General features: G+C 42.2%; 1 non-coding gene and 1 pseudogene across 1 annotated transcript; one reads left to right on the top strand and one right to left on the bottom strand.

The window, feature by feature from the left end:
* Positions 1 to 2,030, bottom strand: part of LOC101574798 — a 33,694-nt pseudogene extending 31,664 nt beyond the window's left edge.
* A 2,602-nt stretch (positions 2,031 to 4,632) lies between these two features.
* LOC111818071 lies at positions 4,633 to 4,734 on the top strand. Its single transcript, XR_002822143.1, has one exon. It is a non-coding gene; the product is annotated as a small nucleolar RNA SNORA28 (small nucleolar RNA).
* Positions 4,735 to 7,068: the final 2,334 nt, after the last annotated feature.

Genomic DNA, 7,068 nt, shown 5'->3' with positions numbered 1-7,068 from the left:
TTTTTTTTTTTTTTTTACAAAACTTTTGTTGTTTTCTGCTGACCATAGGGTCAGGCAATGCAGTAAGCATTCTAATATACATAATAAAGAGAAGCTGACTTCTATTTTTAATAAGCAGTTAAGTTTTAATTTGAAGAAGTTTAGTAGTAGGTATCATAAGTAATCTATCTCCTTCATAATCACTATCAATAATTACCAAATGTACAAATATACCTTGAGTAACACTACTCCTTTCTACAATACTATTACTCCTTTCTACAGTATCGTTTGGAATAGGGCTGAAAATTCCAGTTTTAATTTTGTAAACACAGGTGGGGAGCAAATGCTAATTTTCCTCAGCAATCAGATCTAAAGGTGTGCTTCCGCTTTCCGGTGTTGCATGGAAAAGATCTGTGATCCTGCGTTTGATTGAAATTCAGGCTGGCCAAAGGAAACTGCAAGTATTCCATATTGTTTATCTCTGAGCCCCTGGAAGATGGACCCATTCTCCAGTTTCCCTGAGATGGTAAGGGTTGGCCATGCTTATCAAGTTTGGAGCAGGGCTGGAGAGATGGCTCAGTGGAATAAGCACTTCCCCCTGGCAAGCACAAGGGCCTCAGTTCAATCCCTGGTTCCGCAAAAAAAAAAAAAAAAAGTTTGGAGTGGCATTCATTAGCCCAATGTTTACCTTTTTCACATCTCAGACAAAGTCCTGGAGCAGCCTTGTGACTCTTATCTGCTTTTTTCTTTTTATCTTGTCCTTTTCTGCAATCTTCTCTCATATGACCCATCTTTTCACACTTAAAACATTTGGTATGAGATTGTTTTAAAAAAAGACTGTAAGGGGGCTGGGGAAATGGCTCAGTGGAATAAGCACTTCCTAGCAAGTGCAAGGGTCTGAGTTCAATCCCCGGTTCCACAAAAAAAAAAAAAAAAAAAAAGACTGTAAGGCAGCTGCCAATAAATTAACTTTGTATGGCTCTGAGCCCATATGGGCACAGGCCTTAATATACTCTTCCAGTGATGCACCCTGTGCCTTTAGGGGATGCAGAGCCTTTTGACACACAGTACTGGCATTCTCAAAAGCCAAAGTTTGTAACAATAACTCCCTCAAATCTGGTGCTCTCACTGTTTTGTGTGTAGCCTCCCTTAATAGGGAGACAAAATCCACATATGGCTCCTTATTAGATTGGAGAACTCTAGCAAATGACTTTTGAGCATCCTCTGGCCTTGCCACCTTTTCCCATGCCCTCAAGTGACAAATGCGAGTGTGCGCAATGCTGCATCATCATATTGCAGCTGGGCTTGGACACCCAGTCAGGCCCTGACCCCGTGAGCTGATCTGATGAAACGTGAACTGGGGGATTTTGTCCCCTGTTAGCCCTCTCTTGAACATCTGCTTCATCTTTCCACCAAGTTCTAAACTGCAAATATTGGCTTGGCTCTAAAACTGTATGGCACAAAACTTCCCAGTCATGAGGAATTAATCTCTGTTCATTTGCTAATCCTTGTATTAATCCAATCACATAGGTTGATTGCATACCATTGGCCATGACAGCCTGCTTTAAATCTTTAATAACCTTGAATGCCAGAGGTTGGGGTTCCCACTGCACATAACCCTGAGGAAATTGAGCATTTGGGGGGTGTTGTTGGACCACCACAGGAAAAATACTCAGAGGGGCAGAATAAGCTTCAGGGTCTCCCTGCTGTCTCCCTTGCATGAGAGCCTGAGATATCACACTTCTGTACACTTTTATGGGACCTTCCTTTTTCTCATATGGAGGAGCAGAAGGGTTAAAAGATGATAGTAGGGCATGATTTTTTGTGAATTGAAATGGAGGAAGTACAGGGTTAGAGACCTCCATTTTTTCAATCAATTTAGAAATCAATTGTGATAATTGCCTTACCTTGGCTCGCAGGTCACTTATCTCATTTTTAGTTTCCTTTTGTTCTACACACTCCAAATCCTCAGATTCTGAGGAGATGGTCTGTGATGCCATAAATGTCCTTTTAGGAGCTGGTTTGTCAGACACATCCTCAATGTAGCGCATCGAGAAATTTAAAGGACCAACACTCTTGGTATGCTAGGGAGCGCCTTCTTGTAGGGGATCTTGAGGGGGTGCAACCTTAACATAATTATGCAACACAGAGGCCCCCTGCTGTTTTTGTTCTTTTTGCTATACTGGCCTCTACATTGGAGAGTGAGGAAGGCAGAGGTCTTAAAAAGGTCTCATGTGCAGATTCATATTTGTGAGAAAGCTGCTCTTGAGGTTTAGGAATATCAGCATCTGAAACTGACCTCAAATTTTTCTTAGACTCTTCTGAGTCCGGTTGCAATGGCTCCAAAGCTAAAGAGATTAAACTACAAAGAGCCCACACATGAAGAGGAATTGGTTCCCCATTTTGATGAGCATGACACAGCGTTCTCATAACTTGCTTCCAAACTTTTAAGTTTAAAGCAGCCTTTCCCTTAGGCTGAAACCAGTAACAGTGCCTGTTTATAAAGGAAAATAATTCCTTGAAACTCCTTGGTTTCACCTTTACACCCGCTCCTTTGAGCAACATCCGAATAAGACGGACATACTCATTCTCTACTGAAGCGGAGTTCCCCATTACTCTGAGCTTTTCCCGGTGGTCTCGCCTACTCTGGGCAAACGTTTCCCACATGGTCAGGCCTCTCTTAACTCACCCTGGTCGTCTTCCATGTCCCATGTTGGGCGCCACTTGTTGTATGTTACGGGTTGGTGCCGAAAGAAATGAGGAGAAGACCTGATGAATGTAGCTTCATAGGTCTCAATGAGATTAGTCTCTCTCCAAGTGAGCCCAGAGCCTCAGAAGCATCTCACATTTATTGAGGGGTAAAGGCAGACTAAGGAATGTGCTTAATTACTTAAGTGAATACAAACTACTATCTCTATTGACTTCCACCATGTGCCTAACACTAGGTCCACACAAATGCTAGCCAATAACATCCCAAGCAAGGAATCAAAGGACAGGGCGCCTGCAGGAGAAGCTGTTATCTGCACCCATGAATCCCAGCTTTCCGGGAATTTGCAGACAGACAGCAACTCTCCTCGGGCTCTGTCTATTGTTCCCTGCTCTCTTGGGACATCAGGCTTTTGTCTCAAATCTATATTTCTACACTGAATCATGAATTAATCATAAACTCTAGAAGTGGCCCCATAACTGCATGAGGCTTTGGGGGGACAGCTAGACACAAACTGTAACAGGGGACAAGGCACAGGCAGGTGATACTGTTACTATTACAGGGCCATCCATGACTGCCTTGTGCACCTGCCTCTTCTTATGCTTCTGGAATTCTTTCTTCTTATTTCCTGTCTGGCAGATGCAATTTTCAGTAAGTTAAGAACATAACTGTGAAAGGATAAAAATACAATAAGTTAGTGTAAATGTCTCAACTGGCTTTATCTGTGATTTTAGAATCAGGCAATACTCCTTCCTGAGAAACCGAGTAAGTGTCCCAGTGAGAAGAGCAAAACTAGAAACAAGGAACAAAGAACAGATTGTTTATATCAAAGATACTTTCCTTATAAGGTGGGGGCAGGGAAACAGAACAGGAGAAAAATAACTGGTTAACATAAGGCTATTTCAGGTTACTTTTTAGTGAAAATTGAAACAGAAGGCTGGGGATAGTGGCACAGGTCTGTCATGCTATCTACATTGGAGGGTCAGGTAGGAGATTACAAACTGGAGCCCAGCCCAGGCCATTTAGCAATTTAGTTAGTCCCTGTCAAAAGAAAGAAAGAAAGAAAGAAAGAAAGAAAGAAAGAAAGAAAGAGAGAGAGAGAGAGAGAGAGAGAGAAAGAAAGAAAGAAAGAAAGAAAGAAAGAAAGAAAGAAAGAAAGAAAAGAAAAGAAAGGATTTGGGCAGCTCAGTGGGAAAGGCCAGCGTTCAATTGTTGGTACCATAAAAACAAAAGAACTAACCAACTAAACAATAGAATTTTATTATCATGCCTACTGAAAATGTATTGTCTGAGAATTTGACTAGTATCTTTCTCTTCTGATTTTTTATTTTTATTTATTTATTTATTTTTTGCAGAACCAAGGATTGAACTCAGGCCCTTGCGCTTGCCAGGGAAGCACTTAATCTACCTCCCTGCCCCCACCTTCTGATTTTTTAGAAGGTCAAATACTTTAGTTGTATTTTTTGGTGTGGAACATTAGCTCAAGCAACTCTGTTTTCATCTTTAGCCTGGTCTGTTAGGGTATCACAGGAGGTTAGTGCAAAACAATGGCTTCCTGAGATTTGCGTTAATGTAACTCTCCTATAAATACTGAGTAATTCCATCAAAGTTTTGCTCATTTGACTAATGAGGGAGCCAGTCTGATGGTAATGCCACTTCAGAGAATAGTCTTAAGTATGGGTAGACAGTGAAGAAAGATTAAAAAAAAACACTGAAAAATGGTTGACTTAGGTTCAAAACAGGTTAATGTTCGGATGGTGGATGTACCATTTGGGCTCACCATTTTTACCAGCCAAAAATCACATCTCCACTGGGAGAATAAGTCATTTGCAAAATTTACCAGTTTTTCACACACAGAATCTAATTTTACAGAGCCTGATCAGCTGCAGATAGTAGGTCAAACACAGGTGGGTAGTGACACAGTAGTCATATATTATTGAAAGAGAATGCAGCGGTCTGACACAATTTGAGTTTGCTACAGCAAGAAAGTCTAACCTATTCCAGCACTCTCCCCACTGTAGATAGGCTGTTATATAGACTGAAACAGTGAAGAAAAAAAAAAGAAAAAGAAAAAGAAAGAGAATGCAATTTTTTTTTCTGAATTTCTAATGTTTGGATTTTTTTTTTTTTTTCCTAACCAAGAGAAGTAAGGGATGACTAAAGCAAAAGAAAGCAGCAGGGTTGGGAGAAACCATTGCAGGACAGAAGTTGTAAGAGAAAAGAAGCTCAGACATAGTCAAAACCAAGAAAGACACAGAGAGCGGCCTGTCTAGTGCCCCTTCCTGGGGATTCTTCTCACTTATAAAACTGACCATTCTATGCTGTTACTGTCCTTCATATCCACCAGTGTCCTCTGGGCCACCACTAATGACTAACACTGGAGTCAGAAATTGTGAAAAACCTAAGCAGGGCCCTGTACACCAAGGTGTGAGAACTAAGCGCTAAAGTCTCACTGGGGATAACTCGGCAATATCTATCCACATGTTCTTATTGTGGTGAAGTATACATAACATAAAATACCATTTTAACTGTTTTTAAGCATGCAGTTCAATGGTCCTAAATATATGTACTTTGTGGTACAACCATCTCTACCCTCTGTGTTTTCATTGTACCAAACTGAAATTCCAGCAGTGACTCCTCAGTGTTCTCCACCAGCCATCTGGCAATCTCCATTTTATTTTCTGTCTCGCTAAATTTGACTATTCAAAACACTTTATGTGTGTGGAACTGTATAATGTTCATCCTTTGTCATAAACAAATACCCCAGAAGGAAAATGAAGGAAATATCAAAATTATAGATGAAAACCAGGGCAACTTCAATCCCTGAAAAACAATTTTAAATTGAACAAATCAGGAATGAATGGACACCAACACATAAAACATGGAGACGGCCCCAGGCCATATCACATAAACCCTGGGGCTTACAAAAACAACAACCCCTTCCAAGCCAACCCAGGGATCCAGAGGTATGGAAAACAAAGCTGGAAAATGTGGAACAAATCACCACTAAGGTGGCCCAAGGTCCTACAAACCCCATCTAGGGCCAAACAAATGACTCAGAGGGACCAGCCTTGGTCCCACAATCCTTCCCTATAAGATCAGCAGTATGTGGGAGTAAAGGAGGTGATCATCCCTTCATGGCCTTAAGGACAGATGCCACTGATACTGAGGAAGGTGTGATTTGTAGGAAATTTCTGTTTGCTACACGGAGCCAATAACCATAGAAAGTCTCCCCCATGTAATAGCAGAAAGACTGCAGGGACAACCTTCATAATTTATCTACATATGGCATTCCACTAACGTACAAAACGTAAAATTCCTTTGCATTATTGTACTCAAGCAGAGAACATCTCTCTTGTTTGTTTGTTTTTGTATTTAGTATAGGGTCTAGAGGGTCTCACCACATGGATCGGACTTGTAGTGATCCACCTGTGTTCAGCTTCCCAAGTACTGGATTACAGGCCTGCACCACCACACCCAGTCTCAATTGCCATCTCAGCACACTGGTTGGTGGGGTGGGGGGAGCAGCGCGGCATACCAGGGATTGAACACCTGGCCCCTGTGTCTGCCTAAGCGGGTGCTTTAATCCACTGAGCTATCTGGTCAGCCCTGGAGAACATTGGTGAGAGTGATATATAAAAGCGGAAAAGCATCATCTAATATGGCTCATCTAATACAGCCTCCTCACTTGTTCACGGATGCCCATAATTCACTTCCACTGTGTGGTTCTTCGTCCACACAGACGTCTTGAGCACACTGATCTCATTTCCCATTTGACCCACCTATTCCCCAAGTCACAGGACAGCCCTACCTTGTCAAAACAGTGGTTCATGCCTATACTCCCAGCACTTGGGAGGCTGAGGTAGAGGATTGTTGTGAGTTCGAGACCAGCCTGGGCTACAAAGTGAGCTCAAGTCCTGCCTGAATTGCATAGAGACCCTGTCTCAAAAAGACAAAAATAAACAAACAAATACACAAAAAGTTCTAATTCTGTACTTCCTGCCCACAAAAGCCTACAGAACCTCCAGACCATCAGAGAGTGGAGACTAGCTTTCTTTTTTGTTGTTGTTGTTGTTGGTAGTAAGCCTAGCCAGGACCACTGGTGTAACATAAAGCTGTTAACTGCCTCCAAATCTTGGGTGTTGTTCTGGTGTTTCTGTTTGTCGTGATATCTGGTACATCAGGCCAGGAAGACTAGTTGTGCTGACCTCTTTGGTCACTGGTTGCGGCCCTGGCCAATGAAGCAAGTACCTCTCCAGATATGGACAGGAAGGCACACCCTCGAGATTCCTCAGGCTCCCACAGAGGTCTAAAGGAATCCTGGCTTCCTGCTCAAGTGGCTCACATTGGACCCTAAAGGGAGGAGGACACAGTCTGTGTGT

This window comes from Octodon degus, unplaced genomic scaffold (genome assembly GCF_000260255.1).
Source record: "Octodon degus isolate 3935 unplaced genomic scaffold, OctDeg1.0 scaffold00078, whole genome shotgun sequence".
NCBI lineage: Eukaryota > Metazoa > Chordata > Mammalia > Rodentia > Octodontidae > Octodon > Octodon degus.
The sequence above is the reverse complement of the archived record's forward strand: the minus strand, read 5'-3'. Positions and strand labels throughout refer to the sequence as shown.